Here is a 19,320-nt window from a genome sequence, read left to right as displayed (position 1 = left end):
TTCATGTCAATTCAGAAAAAGCACATCGAATGTATGTAACGGAATGATTTCGACATTTTGGGGGAAAAACAAATATTAAAACAGCACAAATTGCTTGTACAAAGTAGCACAGTCTACGATCTGCTTTCTGAACACATATGGACTCATTAACATATCAATAGCATAGATAAAATGAAAGCACACTGAGACTTTCATATTGGATTTGTTTGAACAATGATGGTTTGAGTAAAGTCACGAACTAACTTGAATGTCGTTTAAGTCTAGAGTTTCCCATTAGTACCTACTTAAGATCTAATCACTTTTACCTTGGCCGTACTGCACCCCTACAATGAATGTAAATTCAATTTTTTATAGTTGCATACTTGTTATCGCCCAAGATATTATTGATAATGAAAATTTGAATCAAATAACTCATCCATTCTGATGACACATATAGTAGATTTGAGTACATATTAATTAAATACATTTGGGCATTTAGATTTCAAATTTAAACTTTATTTACTTAATGTCGATTACCGATTTTGATGTGATAAAACCAGTATCCTAGAAACTTTGTTGAAGAAAAAAGAAGCTCAAGCTTAACTTCAAAACCTGAAATTAAATAATATATTGAAAGTGCAAATTCTAAGCGAAATAAATTTAGCCCGTTATTGAAGACATCAAAGTAAAGCAAATCCTTAAAGTTCCATGATCTAATTGTTTTTGAGTTTGATATGAACTTGAGTGTCTTCCTCAATTAATTTAGAAAATACAGGACATGGTCTTGAATTTGGAGGAAGATGTAGAACTGCGAGGAACCCGACAGGTTTTGGTTGGTTACTACAAATCAGTAACGTGTCAAAAACCTTAATCAAACTAACAACTCCAGGGGTGTAAAGTGTGTGTGTTACCGCAGCACCATCTGGTACCCATTGAGACAGGAAACCCAAAAGTTGTATACTATTTATATTTGCATTTCAAATGAAAAAGACTCTAACTCGATATATGAAATCCTCAAAAAAAAAATGTAAATAGTAAACATCCTATAGGAAGTTTCTTGGTAAAAAGTCAAAATGTGCAGCAAAAAGTCACTGCAAAGCAGAGTCGTACACAGGTAACATAGCCGTCAGCTTCCACTTAGATAATAACTGAACTTTTCATGTCTACGCAGACAATGACTGATAAATATGACAAAAATGTTTTATGTGATTTTGATATATTATTTACTTGTTCCTAGTTATAGCACGCGTCGATTGGTCGTACTTGATTGGACACCTTGATCGTTCCGAAACGGAGCTAGTATGATAATGATTGATCGTTCCGGAACGAATTCAATCTTCGGAGAGGACAGGTCTGTCGAATCAAGTAGGACCGAGTGACATCATTACATAAATTGTGCTATAAATAGGAAAAAAGTAAATAATTCGTATCAAAATCACATAAATCATATTTTATTTTGCTTTATATTATTATTCAAACAAAAACAAATAATAGTTTGCGTGTGGAAACCGATATGTACAGAGAGAACATGTAAATACATGTGTATTTCGGTGCATGTCAGTTTTTCAGTGTATTTCGGTGTTTCTAGTAACGCTCACCCTACGATTGCTTTTGTTCACCCTACGATCGCTCCAAGTTCACCCTATGATTGCTCCAGTTCATCATACGATCTCTCCAAGCTCCCCCCTACGACTGGTCCAGTTCACCCTACGATCGCTCCTACCTCACCCTACGATTGCTCCAGTTCACCCTACGATCGCTCCAAGTTCATCCTAAGATTGCTCCAGTTCACCCTACAATCGCTCCAAGCTCACCCCACGATAGCTCCAGCTCATCCATTTTGAACGATTTGGCGTGCCATACACTTGTATATTAAAAACGTATGGCTTATTGTGAAGCCAATCTAAAAGACCATGATGCCAACGCTTGCTTTTTCTCGCTCATCATCTACATTGTTCAGTAATTGAGACCAAACAAATCCAGAAATTACATCTGCAAGGCATTCATAGTAACAACTAGACACAGATAGACAACACTTAGAAACAGATAACTAAAACACAGAACAACCAGAGATATGCAATCAATGCTCAGACTCACATAATTACGCTGATAAATAATTTTTGAAATTTTTATCTTCTTGGGTGGAAATTGAAATTATCCCTGTTTGAGTGAGAACTACGCTGATGCCATTATATCTGATACAACAGAGTAAGATATTTGAAGCAAAATGCCCTATATAAATATGGCATATGCAAAATACATAATATTTTTCAGAACTAATTATACACAATTTAGTACAACTAATTTATAGACTTTTCATATAAGTTCGCATAAGAACAATCATATCTGAATGTTCCATATCATCACCGCTAAGGAATCGTTTAATTCAGGACATTGTAACTTAACTGTAATACAAATAAATATAATTTGTGATTACTTCTTAACATTACTGGAGACACAGTGATGGAAAACAATAAATGCTTTACTGATAATAGCCGTGAAGAACACTCGATGATCGACTTTTGTTTTGATAAGGTAGCAAAGGACTGACAGACAAAACAACTGTTTAGAACAGAGTTATTGCTGTCATAACAATCAAACAGTAGGAAGTTGTTCAAACTTATCTTTATACAGCTGTTTTAACCTTTCAGCTAATGGTAACTGCTCGATACCTTTGGACATGATGTTAATTAATATTTATTCTAAAGTGATTTTCTAAATTTGTGTAATGCTAAATTGTTTGAGAACTTGTTCAGTTTTTGAAACATTTCTTGCGATTTAATCTTTTTTAGTTACATCTTTAAATTTTCCAATATCTTTTTTATGTCTTCTATTTTAAAATCTTAAATCACCAGAAAAGGTAGAATCACAAATGATCAAAGATGCACACAAAAAGCCAAAGCAGAAAGATTAAACACAAAAGAAGAGGAAGAAGCGTATCAAGCGGTAAAAAGTAAGACTAGAGATAGGGCAAAGTACATTTATGACATGAGCGAAGTAAATCTGAAGGTGATAGCGCACACAGAATTTAGAAATTTTGTCATAGGAAAATGGGTTGTAAGTAAGGTGCGCTCAGTTGTTAAATTTAAATGCAGGAAACAAACCATTAAAACTAGTTTAATAAGCAGATCAATTAATGTTATTCACAGAAATGTTGGCAGATGAAAAGTAATCATTAAGAACATCATTAACACCATTTTCCATGCAGCATCATTATGGTAAAATTTAGAATACTTTTAAAGCGAATATTTAATTAAACGGGATTCTCCAACTAACATGTGTATAGAAGAAATAAATAGATCACTACGCATGTTCATCATTGATTATATCCAGATTACAAGAGATAGTACAAGAAAAATAATTAAGTATTATTAACAAGTGCTATCATAAAGTCTAAACTGGAAAAAGCGGCGCAGAAACTACAAAAACAGTTGTCTGTTTCTTACATTGGAATGGGAGAGGAAATGTCTACTTAAATACAGTCTCGGTGTATCTCTACCATGTATCCACTATTACAATCTACAGACAACTATGTTTAATTTTAGGTGGATGAAAATTAGAGAAATTAGTAACGGCTTGATTAAATAGATAATGTTCCTGAGATGTAGCAAAAAAAAAGTGTGACATATAACTGGATAGACTTGATAGAGGATAGTATGGCAACTGTTTCTGGTGGCATGGGGTGTTGCAACTTATAGCTTCGTCAGCTGCAGAAATAAGCTGCAAGATTTATTATACCTCTGGTTTGTATTTGTTGGAGGCAACTATACTAGAATTTGTCCAAAAAGCTAATAAACAGTTTGGATTTAAACACGACGAGCTTCTAACTTATAAGAAAGTCAAATAGCATTGACATAATGGTGAATAATGGTGAAAGCAATAATAAAATAGTGATGAGGAATGTAATATAATAGTACAGGTACAAGGCGATAAAAACAGCAGTAATAAAATAATTTGAGTACTTGGAGGTGAATAAACATGGACGCCAGAATATTATGACACCAATATTCTTATGCATCACGTCATCACATTTAAACAGGAATACAAAACTTTTACTATGAAGTCTGAAAACAAGTGACCGTAAAGCCCATTTACTTAAGATAATTAAAGCTACAAAATGTTTTCATTGTTTTTATTTAAATGGTAGATTATACATTTCATTACATATAATGGATATTACAATATTTCAAATGATCAGAAAAAAGACCAAGATATTATATTACATTAATGATAAAGAAATAAAAACTGTCTCCCTAACAAAAGATTAATTTTATAACCTTGAAATGTACATGAACATAATATTAGAGTCGATGACTGATGCTAGTAACATGAAGAAAGCATGATCATTTTTGTCAGAAAGTTAGCTGTAACATATTAATAGAATAACGAACAAAAGCTATGATATGATAGAAACATGATTTTAGATGCATATGACTTATAAATGGAAAGACTCATAAATTAAAATTGAAAAATTAAAATAAAAAATAACTTATAATGAGACTATAATATTGATTTGATTACACGGTGGTAGGAGAAGAATTTAATCCAAGGGTGGAACAATTGTCTAGTCAATAAAATTACTGCATTGTTAATTAAATGAAAGAGGTTCCATTCTTTATATCCCTAATAACAGTTGAAAGTTTTCTTCACTAATATAAAACAAAAGCAAAAAATAAAATTTAAAAAAATTAAGATTCAGCTGCCAAGACTTTTCAGGTAAGTAGATCAGCGTACATGACCATGAAGCCAGATTGCGTCATTTTTCATAACGTGTGCTAACTTTTTTTCTATTCTACATTTTTGAGAAATGATATTTATCCATAAAAAAATGGATTTATTTAAATAGTGAAATGCGGCAGAATTAGGACCAATTTAGAAATTTTATTTTATGGTTAGACCATATACCCACCAATGACAATTAGAAACTAACAAATTTAAACAAAGAAGTAATACAATAATTGGAATAATAAGTTATGATTGTAAAACTAGCAGAATTTTTGGTCATGATTCAGAAGTACCCACAAATTTGAACAACTATTTTAAAGATTATATTTTGTCACCAGAAAAATGAATTCCTAATGAGAATGACTTTGGTCTACTATTAAATACATTAGAAGGGTTTTGTTTCCATGTAATTAAACATTCGGTGGTTTCTCTAAGAGACTGGTTAAAAATGAACTAAGTAGACGAGAGAGTTCATTAGGCAGCTCAAGCATATTACAGTTACGGTGGCCTGGTGGTGGTTACAGCATCCACCTCTGATGGGGGAGGTCGTGGCGGGCCATACCAAATACATAACCAAAAAAATGGTACAAACAGTTGCCTCGCTGGGCGCTCAGCATTAAGAGGCTAGTGTAAGGTTTGGTCGGTTTGGTGACAGGATAATGTGACTGGGTTGGACATCGTGTCTGCGGCACGATGCCACAATGCTAGACGTCGCTAAAAACTACCACACTGCAGACGTCATAATGATATGACAGCAAAATTGTTCAAGCTGCGTTAAAAATCCAAATCACACACACACACACACACATTTACACTATCGAGAACAGAAGCCTTACAAAGAGGTAAACTTTTGGGAACATCTTATGCTTCATCAAACCTTGGCTCTATATAACTGAATCTTACAACATCTATGTAAAAGTATACATGGAAGACTATCAATTGTTTCGTGAAGTACAGTTTGCTCTGTTAACAAATATTATCGATTCCTTTGTCCTTGTCAGCTTCTTCCGCGAGATTAAATGTTTTGTTGTGGGTATAGAATATAATGTATACCGGGAGGACAAAAAAATGTTACAGGCTGACCTCCAATCATCACACGATGTAGAGCTAGATTGCAGCTTTGTCCTATTTCAGTCCATACTTAGCTGATGAGTTTCTCGAATCATAAATATTGTTCTGTTCGGCAGAAATGAAATTTAGTCCATTGAGAGGGTATGTTAGATTGATTCGCTTCTTCTGCTTATGTGTATTGACCTTTCGATTACTGATTCATTTATATTTTTATCTGCGCACTGGTCTTGTTAAGGCAATATCAATACAGAGTTGATGGCATATACGATTTAAAATTTGTATAAACAATCCATGGGTTCGTGAACTCATTTGATACGAACTATAATTGTACTTGCACTTTATTCATGTGGTGATGTATATATTGTATAGTAGAATGGATATACACCGAAAATAATGCATTTAAATATGTTCAGTTCCAGATTCACTTTCATATCGTCTTTTTTATAACTTCTCTCACATCACTTCTTTTTTTAAGTTTGTACCTTTTGAATACAAATATAACAGTACATGCTTTTCAAAAATACCGAATGCTTCCTGTTTAACTGAAAATGAAATCTGCTTTAATCATTATGTTTTAGGCAAGAAATTAAATCAACGTAAGTAATACTGCAGAGTACTTGGAAAACACTATATTTTCATTTTTGATACGATTCATATATATGTGTGTGTGTGTGTGTGTGTGTGTGTGTGTGTGTGTGTAATAAACTGACAATGAACAGTGCAAAAGTAGTATCTAACGAGCCTGAGCATTTTTGACTCTAAATGAGTCTTTCTCAAAGGCAAATACAAAACAGGGACAAGACTAACAAAAAATGTTAGATACTAGTTATGCACTGTTCAGTGTCAGTTTATTTCATTTATTCTAATTAATTCATGATACACTGTGATCCCTTGTTTGATCCATTGCACCTGAAAGATCTTTTATTAGCCATATGATTTGTATTATATATATATATATATATTTATACCACATACATTAAAAATAACATGGCCTTTGAAGTGTTGGTATAAAGCAACTTGATATACCAACAGTATTGGTATATCAAATTGTGACTTGCCCATGGCGTATGAATAAGCATAATGAACATGTTTTTATAGCTATTATGCTGTCTAAACATGGATATGAATTTCTTGGAATATTACATTTAAAAAGGAAAAAATAACAAGAAAATGATTTTCTTGTAAAATATTTTTTATAGAAACTAACATTTTTATACACAAAAAAAACAACAACCATACTCAATCCAGGAAATAAATATTATTGAGCTCCATCTCTGTCAACACTGCTGTTTCCAGTCTCTCCCTCTGGCAAAAATCAAACACTGCAACTCTGTGGAAAAAAGAAAACAATGACATCAAATAAGGAGCAAGATGATGAAGCAACATTTAAGCTACTAAACTGTGAGTTAGTTGGAGAGTTTGATAGAGACATGGCTGAAACATTTGTAAATGATAATGATCATCGTGTTAGGGAAGACAGATTTGTACACCATGAGCCTGATGATATACTTAAATTTACAGAAAGTAAGCAGAATACAAACACTTTAAAAAAGACACTTTTTGATGTAAGGCTAGTGACAGAATTCTTGCAGTAAAAAAACGAATTCAGAAATTTACACAAGATACACCCATCTGAATTGGATCAGCACCTGGCTGGTTTTATGCTCAGCATTAGGAGAAAAGATGGATCTGAGTTTGAACCGAACAGCTTAAGAAGCATCATCAGCTCCATTGATCGCCACCTTAAAATCAATAAATATGCAAGTACAATCATGAGAGGAACAGACGCAAAATCTGCATTAACAAGGGAAGCTCTCCGGGCTAAGCAAGAAGATTTAAAATCTGAAGGAAAAGGAAATAAACCCAATTGGAGTCAACCGATCACAGACGAAGAAATAAATGCCTTGTATAGTAAAAAATTAATGGGGATGGAAACACCTGAAGCCATTGTTAACACATTGTGGTTTAACAACTCTGTGCATTTTGGTTTGAGGGGAGTGACTGAACGTTACAATCTGAAATGGGGGATGTTACACTAAAGAAAGGTGTGAATGGCCTCTTGTATCTTGAACTCAATGAAAGGTAGACAAAAACAAGAACAGGAGACAATGTCAAGGACATCAGGGATATTAATCCTAAGATGCATGAAACATTTGTCACAAGAATATTGGATGCAGATAATGAAGTTGTAATCAAAGATATTGAAAGTTTGGCTTCTATACATGTGGAAGTATTCAGATCTTGAAATTTTAATGCAACAGTGTTGTATATATATATATATATAATAATAATCATAATAATAATGAGGACTTTGTATAGTGCCTAATCTCTAGAAGCTCTAAGCACTTTAAAACATTAGACAACACCTATAAGACAAAAAACATATAATAATATTATTACAAAAACAAACACCATGAAATTAGAAAAACATTAAAAAATAAAAAACATGCTGAGAATATTTCAGGTAGGACACATTATTAGGTCTTTAGGTTTGTTCTTGCAGTCGAAATAAGTGAGTTTTGAGTGCCCTCTTGACTGTGTCTTTGTGTTTAAGTTCAGTGGGCAATTCATTCCACGTTGCTGGGCCCTGGTATGCAAAATAATGTTGTCCATATGACTTTGTTTTCATAGTGGGAATAATGAGTATACGATTGTCAGAAGAGGAGCACAAGTATCTTGCTGGTGTGTACACATGGGTGAGGTCGGAGAGGTATGTTGGACTAGAGTCCAACAGTGAAACGTAGCACAGAGAACAAATTTTGTGTTTGATTCTGGATCGAATAGATAGCCAGTGTAGGGTACAGAGCAGCGGGGTGGTGTGCTCTGATTGTGGTACTCTAAGTATGATCCGAGCAGCTGTGTTTTGAACTTTTTGAAGTTTCTCGAGTAGATATTGAGATGAACCAGACAGAATTGAGTTACAATAATCCAGTCTTGAAAGTACTAATGATCACACAAGTGTTTTAGTGGCATCAACTGAAAGATATTTGCCAATGGAGTTGATGCGTCTCAGCTCAAGATATGCAGCCTTACATATGTTCATGACATGTTGGTGCAATGTAAGAGTACTGTCCAGAATAACACCTAGGTTTCGTACTGATTGTGTGAATTTAATGTTGGCGTTGCTGATATTTAATGTTTGACGTAAAGGATGTGAATGAGAAAGTCTTTGTGTATTGATCAGAATGGCCTCAGTTTTATCATCATTCATCTGCAGCTTGTTACATGTCATCCATGATTTCACATCAGAAATGCGCCTCTCTACACCTTGGATGGCAGCATCAACTTCAGTTCGGTAGCTAGATTTATATATTTGGGTGGCATCAGCGTACAATTCGTGAGACACTGGATGATTATCTATGACACTTGAGAGTGACTGAGTGTACAGAATGAAGAGAACAGGTCCAAAAACAGAACACCACAACATAGATCAACTGGGTTGGAGTGTATTCCATTTGCAGATACAATTTGTGTCCAGTTCACCAAGTAGGACTTGAACAACAGTAAGGCTGTATCATGAATGCAAAATACATGCTGGAGACAGTGAAGTAATATTTCATGGTCTATTGTGTCAAATGCTGCAGACAAATCAAGGAGGGTGAGGAATGTAATCTTTCCGCTATCCAATGCAGAAGAGTAGTTTCAGTAATGTGGCAAGGGCGATATGCAGACTGTACATTGCTAAAAAGACTGTTTGAATTTAGATGAGATACATGCTGGGATAGAACAACCTTTTCTACGATTTTTTATATGAATGGGAGATTAGAAACTGGGCGGTAGTTCTTTAAATCGTTATGATCTAGTGTTGGTTTCTTCAGCAGAGGCTTTACAATCGCAGTGTTGAAAAACGATGGGAATTCCCCTAATGAGAGAGAGGTATTAATAACATCAGTTAGTGAAGGCAATACTGGATCTAAGCACTCAAGCAGCAGTGATGTTGGAATTGGATCAAGTTCACATGACTTTGGTGCACTCTTCATCAGGATTGTACGTACGAAATCCATAGAGACAGGTTCAAATGCTGCTAATGGTTGCCGCTCAAATTCTGTATCCCAACTGTATGGTGACAACGAGTCGATTGAAATTGTGGTGTCAAGCTTATCTCTAATGGTTTGTACTTTGTCACGGAAGAAATTTGCAAACATGTCCGGAAGGTCAACTGGAGAGAAGGTAGTTGGAAGTGGTGTTGATTTGTTCCTCGACATTAGCTTGTCAGTAATCTCAAAAAGCTCTTTGCAGCTGGAACTTTCAATGATCTAAGTAGTGTAGTGGGTTGATTTCGCTGCATGGACTATATCTGTGACATTCTCCTTAGCGACTTCATAGATTTGCTTATGAATAGTGAGTCTGGTGGAAAGCCAGAGCCTCTCAGCTTTACTGCTGTCTCTTTTAGCAGTGCGAAGCTGGTCCCTAACACTGCTATACCATGGAGAACACTTCTGAATTGATACTCTGCACTTGGTAGCTGGGGCATGTTTGTCAGGCAATGAACTCAGACAGTTATCGAGTTGTTCTGCGGTAGGAGGTAAGCAAGTTGTTAGGTTAGCTTGGATGTCGTGCATTAGTTTGGTTCTATTTATTATACAGAGGTTTCTCTTAGTAGCAGATAAGGGTGGAGAGTTAGGGACTGATATGTCAAGATGGCATATAATGCAGAGGTGATCTGATGCAATGTCATGGGATACCAGGGAGGACCATAGAATGTTATCATCAGGTCTATGAAGAATCCAGTCTATATATATGTGTGTATGTGTATATATATATATATATATATATATATATATATATATGAAGCTGTTTTAAGCTTTCCAGTAACTGATACTGAAGATGTAATTCTTTAATGCTTAAGAAAAGATTCAGTTTTTAAGAAGTTATATGTACAAAGCAAATAATTACTGAAAGTGTAAGTGGTGTATACGTTATCGACTATCAGTTTTAAATAATAAATTATTTTGATACAAACCCTATTTTGATGTGGGTCATCATTGTTACGCATGCGCGATTCATAATGTTGGCTTCCGTCAACACTACCGAGGTGCTGACTATCGGTTGCTTTGGTTGCTAATAGTTCATAAAGTAGAATTTTCCTTTTGAAGAAAGTGAATTCTGCGGCATGAAATATGAATGCTTTGTTGTTATTATGCAGAAATAAATCATATCTGAATTTCTAATCATGAATAACGGTACTGGCGGTAACTGGTACTGTCACTGAGAAAGAAGGGACTCGTTACTAGGGATACTTTAAGATGTTCTTTACGGCATGACTTTCATTACATTATTCTTTTGACATATTTGTAAAATAGGTCGAGATTAATTAGATATAACTACAAGTTTCAAACATTCGTGATTATTATGAATGCGTTGAGAAATCCGAATAAAGTGGCGGTAACTGGTCCCTTGGCAATACAGAAAGAAAGAAATTAACCAACACAAGTAGCTGAAAGTACTTAATTCACAACTTAAGAGACAATAACATTCCCCCAACTGATATCATGCAAATTTCAGGCCACAAAAACGTACAGTCTATAAACAGCTACTCAAACATTAGTGAAAAACAACAACAGACGTACTCCAATTACCTGAGCAACACCGGCCACCCAAGCAATGATGCTGTCAACTCCCACCCCAACAACAAAGAAATTTCCAACTGCACTGCAACAGACTGTAGTATATCAAGTTCCCAAACATGTAATATTCAGCAGAATCAGATTATCAGCAACCCATTCTACGGATCAAACATCACCGTACAAAATATGTTTGTTATGAACCTAACGGAAAAGATGAACGAGATCCCTAACTGGGTCAACTTCTTTCAACCGGCGAATTCTCAAACAGGGTCCATACAGCGGAAACATAGGAGAATTATTGAAAGTGACACTGACAGTCAGTAGGAATAGCGAAATATGGACATAAACGATATCAATGAAATGTGGTTATGGTTAAATTGTTTAATTACCTATTGTTCCTTCATTATTTTGATGTTTCTGGCTCGAATCGTACTGTTGCTATAGTAGCAAATGGCCGCCATGTTACTGTTTATGACACCGAACGCTGCAAATTCAATATTTGCATGCACATTATTAAAATATTTTGAATGTTAACTATCATCCTTGTGTTTTCATTTCATTTAATATTGCTAAAGGAAACATACAGGAATTAATATGAATGAAGTATACTGGAAATTATGAATCACTACAGAACTTCTTTTTGAGCGTACATACATGCGGGGTTTGTGAAGAGTTCACTCCCCTAAAGTGCACTGTGGCCGTGAGTTTTATCTCCCATACAAAAAGAAAACTTTGATGTGGTATAAATAAAATATATGTAAAGTATGTACGCTGTATCAATGATATACCACTCGTTGTATAATTTTTTAATTGAAAGGAAACTCGGGCAAGCCTCGATTTTTTTTTTAATGAAAAATTTATACATCTCGTGGTATATCATTATCATTGATACAGTGTACATACTATACATGTATATATATATATTCGTATCAACAAGAAATCGAACTTGCGCTAATTTAACACTGTCGGGGCTGGGAAGATAGCTATGTATATTTGCAAATAAACGTAACCCTTGCGGCAAGCTTCTCTCATACCTTAAGTGTTTCAAAGAGAACGACTGATCTTCGTGTTGAAGCAATTAGGCACACGAGGAAAAGGAAGTCTAGTGTGATTGGCTTATAACTAAAATGCGGAAAAGATGTGTAAAATGATTTACTGCATGGTGACGGAAGTAATTGATTGCTAAGAATCGTTTCATTTGATTTGCTTTTAACGCGATAAATATTTTCTACGGTTTTGGACACATCATAACAATTCGCTCTCAGATTGATCAAGACCATTGCAGGCAGTCGTGTCCACAATCTATTTGGAGAAGGTAACGTAAAACATGTTTAAATTCAATAATGAACAATTCTTTTTAAGGAATGCATTGCTTAGGATATTGTGGTGAGAATTGTGTTACCTTAAAACAAACAGAGCTTGAATGCAACAATATAATATTCCTGTAAAAGTCATATATTTTGTGTACAAACGTTAATGACAAGGAGTGAAAGTATATGCATAACCATACTGAACATTAAAGTGTTTCAATATATTAGTACGTAACAATTGGCTCTGTTAAAAGATTTACAGGAAGAAGACCGTCTGCTTTTCGGCAGTTTGATTTAATCTTATTTTGTTCTTTGTTTTAGGATGCACCTTAAAATAATATTTTATATGTTTTTATTACTCTTTACAGAACCACTAAATATACAAAGGTAAAACTTTAAAAGACATAGACATATATCCATTTAAACTGAGGAACGGACTAATGTTCACGGCTTTTATTACGTCAAAGATAAACTAGCTGGACAATGAGTCTTTGGTCTCTATGAATGATTATATTAAGTGTTACCTTTTACTATGAAAAATATAAAAACATAGTACTACTGCATAGATTATCAATTTTCAATGAACGTTTATTGGTTTAAAATTCCTCTCTGCTTGTTAGATACCACGTTTTTCTCATGGTTTTGACATTCAAACAAAAAATCAAAGAAACAGACTATTAAACAAACTTAAAAAAGAAAAACAACACTCACGCAATACACATAATCGTACACTTAGTAAGATATTGAAAAGTTAGATAATATAACATTCTGGAAGAGCGACAGAATCAAATTTACATACAAGCAAACATACAATTTACATACAAACAAACTAAAGAAAGAAAAAACTACTGAGGAACAATTGTTACTTACTGTGCATATGGGGCACACCACTCAGAATTTGAAACAGGAAAAATAATTTTACCAAATGAAAATTTTTAATCTCCCAGTCCAGTCCAACCTCGTCATGTCCTTGAACGTCTTTGAGGGGAGGGGGAACGGAAAGCAGAAAGGATTGCAATGAAATTGTGTAACATAATGAGTGGAAATTCATCATTGATCTGCAGAATTTATTAGATAGATAGATAGATAGATTCTGGAAGTGTATTTATTAAACTTTTCACATTAATGCATTCGAATATATAATTTATTTTCTGCATTCATGAAACAACATCATATCTATAAATATATCTTTATTTAATGAAAATAATTAACTTTTCTTATAATCTAATACTTTCAATTTTCTGTACAAATACGTTTGTGCAGAATATATAGCTGAATAAATTCTTCTCATATACCTTTTAGCTAGATTGCAATGAGATGTAAAATTGATTTAAATTAATTTGTAGCGTATTTTTCATTACAATTCGAGTCTTGTATTCTGAATCATTCTTATCAAATTCATTTTTTTATTTTTGGTGTTGTTTTATATTTTTGTAATTATGGTAAATATTGCATAAACAACACTTCCGTAAATTGTTTGATACAAGTATTTTCGATGTAGTCTACTCTTGCAATCTTTGAAGAATATGCACCTTTTCTTTCCGAATTTTCCGGACGTTTCATAAAATTATTTTCCATATTTTCCTATATGTCCTAAATGTAAACAGCATTCTTTTCAGAATGAAACTCCCTTCGATTGCCGTCATCCTATTATTGGCATATTCAGTTTGCCTGTTACATGGAAATTCTGTCAATGGGTCAGGCGGACTGGGGCTAGTGCTGGCTTGTATGTACCCATCTCTCTCTCTCTCTTAAAGCTCAAACAGTCTTTAATTATTCCTGATTTGGATTGCTCTTGATCTAAATTTGGTCTACCTTAACTTCTTTTACTTAATTTGAAGTTGATCATTTACAACTATTACCAATTTTGTGTCTACACTCTGTATATATATATATATATATATATATATATATATATATATATATATATATATATATATAGATATAGATATATAAAGTACCCGAAGCGCGATTTATCCGTAAGATAAGGAATAGTTGTTATAGCTGCTATCTAATATAATATTTGGCCTTTTTATAAAGGATCGAAAGCGCATTGTTAAATTGAGCATGTTGACATCTACTGCTTCAATCTTTCGAAATGTCATTGGTAGATGAAGATAAAGAAAGTTAAAAGAGGAATTGAAAAAATATATACCTTCCTAGTGACAGATTTGTAGATTTGTTCTGTTAATTTTACCAAGTTCCTGGTATATTTCATTTAAATGTAACTTGTTATCTCAAAATGCGGACAAAATTAAGGATTTAGCGCAAAATATGTATGCGCTTACAATGAAGTTCAAATATATATTTCCATCTTACAATTCTAACATATGGATATTTATTTCTGTTTTAGTGGCTGCAATTGCCCCTCTGTTATTTTCTTTCCGAGATGATAGTAACGATAGACGCGTTAGAGTCAACGACGATAACTATTCTAACGCCACAAACGATATATACCAAGTAGTGGACGCCTACTCCCTTACTATTGAAACTTAACAAAGGTAAGGACCCATCTCTTAAATTTTTCATTCAGTATATACAGTAATTCTGCTCTTTAGCGAACCTAGTTATTTCAAATTACTTGAAATAACGAACAAGTAAACTTAACATAAATAGGATACGTCACAATAAGCAACGATTCGCATGGATCCTAAATCGTTCGTTGTAGCAAAAGACTACATTTTTCAGGTTCATTCACGTTATTTGATGAATAAACCACTGAACTATCATGGCAGAAAGCTTGCTTACCAATAAGGGGTGATCACTTAAAGATCTGCCAATATCAATGATAAACATAAAGGGCATATCACAGAGATCCGTGATACACCAGCAGCAACATATTTGTTGTTGTATTCAGCTTTTTGTTGTTGTTGTAAAAATACCATTTAAACTCAATTAGCAAAAGAGTCACATCAACATTATTAAGCTAGAATTGTACTCGATAACATTTACATTTTTGTATTGGCCATTATTATCTGACACGATCAATCGCATCAGAAACAACACTGAAGTCTAGACATATACTATTTTGATTATCAAAAGTTGCACGTGTCTAGTGTTACAGTATATCTCGCATTACCACATATATAGTGTTACATATCTATCTAGCGTTACATATTTATCACCTGAAATACAACATAAAGGTTTGAAGAAAATAAGTTGAAATACGAGATCGTAAGTGTTAGTGCTAGAACGTAGGTTTTGAAAACAAATCTTCAAATTACTTTTCCTACGGTACTAGATAGACCTGAACTTTCTTGTATAACTAGTACAAACATTTTATCTGTATCATAGAATTCTTCAATGTTGTTTTCTATGTTTTTGAATGATACATAAAATAAACCATCTTCACTGGTGGAGTATTGCTACTTTATAACAGTAGAAATCTTGTTTTAAACGAAGAGACTAATGAGACCCAATTTCGTTTTGTTATTTGCTTTTTTTAGTATCAATACTCTCTTAATTACTTATGAAATTTTTCTTTCCAATCCTTTTCTGAAACTCCTTGACTGTTATCTTTCCAGTAGTAGCTATTCTAGAAATCCTTTCCAAATCAGGAATAATAATAATAATAATAATAATAATAACAATAATAATAGCAATGAGCTACGTGTATATACGTCTTAGGAAACTGGATATTATCTAATGATCTTATGTTTTTATTTTCAGTGACAAGACCATGCTCTTGTTGGCAAAATGAGAACACTGGCAACGTTGGTATATATGTGTATATTGTCGGAAATAATTATCTCATAAAGTACGTCAACAATTCAGCAAGTTATGTCTTATTTATTATCAAACACGTATACATCCGCATGCACAAATCACTTTTTCGGTTCCGAAACACTTCCCACCCCCACCCCCGAAAAATAAAGAAAAAAGGCGAAAGCACACACGCGAGTTTCCTTGCAAGGATATCACTCGTTAAGGAATTTACATACCAGTGTTATAAAACAGGTCTTTTAATTTGCTTTATTTTGCATTACCTCAAGTCATTATGTTTATGTATACATGATGCAGATTGACTTGCGAATGTGCATGCGTTCACGATAGAAAGGTTACACACACCACTTATGTAGATAACTGGATGCGAATATGTCATAGGTAATGTCAAGTCTTCTTGCATTTCATTGAAGTCGAGCTTGCTTTTTCGTTTTGCCAAAATCAACTGTGTTTAAGTAAACCATTAAAAATCCATATTGGTGTAAATAGCTTGCCTGAAATTTTTCGAAACTTTAATTTTTGATGTTCTATGTTTATAGTAGCAAAATGCTCTTAAATCTGGAATATAAACACTTCACCAAAATTATCTTCTGAACAAGAATATCTGGCCTATCATTAACAGGTGCCTTGCTCTAGTATCATGATGATTTGGTTGGACACGCTTCTGCTTTTTGTGAATTATTGCATTTATCTTAGGGATAATTTCAAGAGCATAGGATGAAAACTAAAATAGGTTTAGATGATAATGCCATGTTTATGTTTGTGTCCATAAAATACTGTGAGGAAAAACGATGAAAATGTCTTGCAAAGGAAACGGAAACATTTTCCAAATTAAACTTTTACAATTAAACGATACAGAGACAGAATATCCGTACAATTGTACTAAAGACATAAGCATCCTGTATAATTTTCATATGCAAATCAGCGTCCTATACTAGTATCCTACAAATCAGCATACAGTACAATTGTATTATACAAATTAGCATCATGTACAATTGTACTAAGCTAATCAACATCCTGTACTATTATACCACGCAGATCAGATCCTATACAACTGCATTGTGCAAAATCAGCGTCCTGTACAATTGTATCATGAAAATCAATATACTGTGCAATAATGCTATACTAGTCAGCATCATGTACAATTATACTGTATCATTCAACATTCTGTACAATTATACTATACTAGTCAGTAAACTGTACAATTATACTATACTTGTCAACATTTTGTAGAGTTATAATAAACAAATCAGCATCGTCTGCAATTATTCTATAGCAATCAACATCTTCGAAAAGTCCATCATACAAATCAGCATTATGTACAAATTCCATAATGCACATCATCATTTTGTACAAGAATTCAATACAAATAGCATCCTTTACAATTGTACATAACAAACATTCATCATGTACACTGTACAAATGATAAGCCTATACAATTGTACTTAACGAACCATCATCCTGTACACTGTACAAATGATAGTCATGTACAATATTACTTAACAAGGCATCATCCTGTACACTGTACAAATGATAAGCCTATACAATTGTGCTATACTTATCGGCATCTTTTACAGTTATTCTACATAAATCGGCATATGTACAACCATAAAGTAATAAGCACACCGTATAATTTGCACTATACCAGTCAGCATCCTGTATAATTATATTATACAAATCAGTCTCCAGTATTATTGCACTGTACAATGGTATAATGCCAGTTAGTACAATGTACAGTTATATCACCCAAATCAGCCTTTTATACAATTAGTTATACAAATCAGCATGCTGTACAATTGTTATACAAACCAGCATCATGATTAATGACACTATAAATATCATGATCCTGTACACAATATACAACGCAAACCTTTTTCCAGTGCATGGTAATATACAAATAACACCCTTTAAATATTAGCGTAGAAAACATCAACACTGTGTAATCATACTATCAAAGTTCTGCATCATAAACAATTATACATAATCAATCAGTATCCAGCACACTGATGATATAACAATTAGCATCCTGTACAGTTGTATTAAACCAATCAAGATCTTGTACAAAATTATACGTAAAAAGCAACATCCTGTACAATTATAAAATACAACTCAGCATCCAATATAATCATACTATTACCAAACCTAAACATAATTTCATTCGTTTTATTATTTAAATGTCTCAAAATGTAAAAAAAAACAAAACAAGTACAACGCATAAAATATGCTTCATCCAGCATAAATAGTCTATGTCTTCTGCAACAAAACTTTTATTCAAAGAAATAGCTTTAAAGTAAGTTGGACAGACAGAATTAGTAACTAAAATCTGTCCATATATGTCATTATAATTGATCTACATTGGGATATTACCTTAATGTACAACATTTGAACCGACTGCAGAAGCTTGCCGTAAACAAAGTGGTCTTTCTATTCATGTGACTTTGTAAGCTTTACGAGAAATAATGATTTATTTTGCTAGGTTGTCATATACACGTGACTAGTTATATAAATATTACATATCTCCTACCTCCGAGTGTCGCAGTTAGAGAAAAGGTGTATTATATAACTTGTTGGCTATATAACTTGTTGACTGAATGGAATTGCTGGTAATTTAAAATTGCATAATGTGAATAACTTAAGCATTGTCATTATGAGCATATATTCCCATTTTGTCTTTGCTCAAGCACTTCCCAAGATTACATTGACCATCAGGAATAAAAGCACCACAAGGTTTAGTCATTTAGCAGAGGTACTACAATAGCTTGCTTTTCGTTTATTGTGAACTGCGCAGATCTTGTTGACTACTAGAGAACAATTATCATCTGATCAAATTAACACAATCGGAACAATTGTCCAATAGTCAGGTTAAATATTCTTCGTTTTGTGTGACAGTAAATGACTCGCAGGAGATGAAAAACAAAATTAAATCAAATAAGGTTTCATCTGAT

At 33.5% G+C, this 19,320-nt stretch overlaps 1 long non-coding RNA gene across 5 annotated transcripts in view; it reads right to left on the bottom strand.

Moving 5' to 3' along the window:
* Positions 1 to 12,452, bottom strand: part of LOC149776783 (uncharacterized) — a 30,264-nt gene extending 17,812 nt beyond the window's left edge. Inside the window, exons 1-2 of one of the 5 annotated variants that reach the window (XR_016416124.1) lie at positions 12,377 to 12,413; positions 7,015 to 7,105 (exon numbers count right to left, since the gene is read on the bottom strand). This is a non-coding gene — a long non-coding RNA (uncharacterized LOC149776783). Of the gene's footprint in view, positions 1 to 7,014; positions 7,106 to 11,731; positions 11,827 to 12,376 lie in introns of those variants that run through there. The other 4 variants (XR_016416123.1, XR_016416119.1, XR_016416120.1 and 1 more) reach the window with 4 other exon arrangements.
* Between the last annotated feature and the right edge of the window lie 6,868 nt (positions 12,453 to 19,320).

The sequence above is a fragment of the Sinohyriopsis cumingii genome, chromosome 18 (assembly GCF_028554795.1).
Source record: "Sinohyriopsis cumingii isolate HCF-2022 chromosome 18, ASM2855479v2, whole genome shotgun sequence".
Taxonomy (NCBI): Eukaryota; Metazoa; Mollusca; class Bivalvia; order Unionida; family Unionidae; genus Sinohyriopsis; species Sinohyriopsis cumingii.
The sequence above is the reverse complement of the archived record's forward strand: the minus strand, read 5'-3'. Positions and strand labels throughout refer to the sequence as shown.